Below are 772 nucleotides of genomic sequence, written 5' to 3' on the forward strand. Positions count from 1 at the left end.
AGAATGCTGATAGCGATGGAGCTAAACTCACAGCTTTGCTGCTCTACATAGTCCTATACAGGAAGTTCCCAGCATATGAATGAGTTCGGTTCCGAACACAGTTAGCCTAAGTACCCAGGTAACACAATCGACTGACTACATAGTATTGTATGTATTTAATGGACTATACTGATACCTGGTTGAGAGAAGTAATACATAAAAAAGCAGGTGTGCATCGTTAATTTATAGCTTGAATGTTCATATGTAGGGAACTTTCTATACCCTGTGCATGCCCTCAGTCCTGGGCAAAGGGGAACAGTTGGTGACCCTAGCTGACATGGTTAAGCCCACACAGCAGTATTGGCAATGGAGAGGGTGAGGGAAACTGTCAAATATTTTCCCAGTCAATCTTCAGGAAAGGGTATTAGATACTCGGTATCATAAATATGACACTTTTCTAATGAAACATAGTTTTATTTATTTATTTTGGTTTCTTTTTTACGTCCATAGCTTTAGAGGATGCAAATAGTTTTTGGTTATATAGATGCATGATATGGTAGCAAGAAGTCTGGGCTTTAAGTCTAAGGAAGCGTAATTTTCAATGAAAAATTTAGTTGATGGCACCAGTTGTTTTGAAATATCTATGCCCAGAGTAACTGCAACATCCTTCCACCTTTTGCAAAGATTCCTAGATCCCCATAAGGTGGCTGTGAGCCCAAGGAGGGAGAAGATGACACATCCTCACCTCACTTTATCATTTTATTCATGTTTGCAATTTTAACCATTTCCACAG

This window comes from Carlito syrichta, unplaced genomic scaffold (genome assembly GCF_000164805.1).
Source record: "Carlito syrichta isolate Samal-C Ts95f unplaced genomic scaffold, Tarsius_syrichta-2.0.1 Scaffold309193, whole genome shotgun sequence".
NCBI classification, from domain to species: domain Eukaryota; kingdom Metazoa; phylum Chordata; class Mammalia; order Primates; family Tarsiidae; genus Carlito; species Carlito syrichta.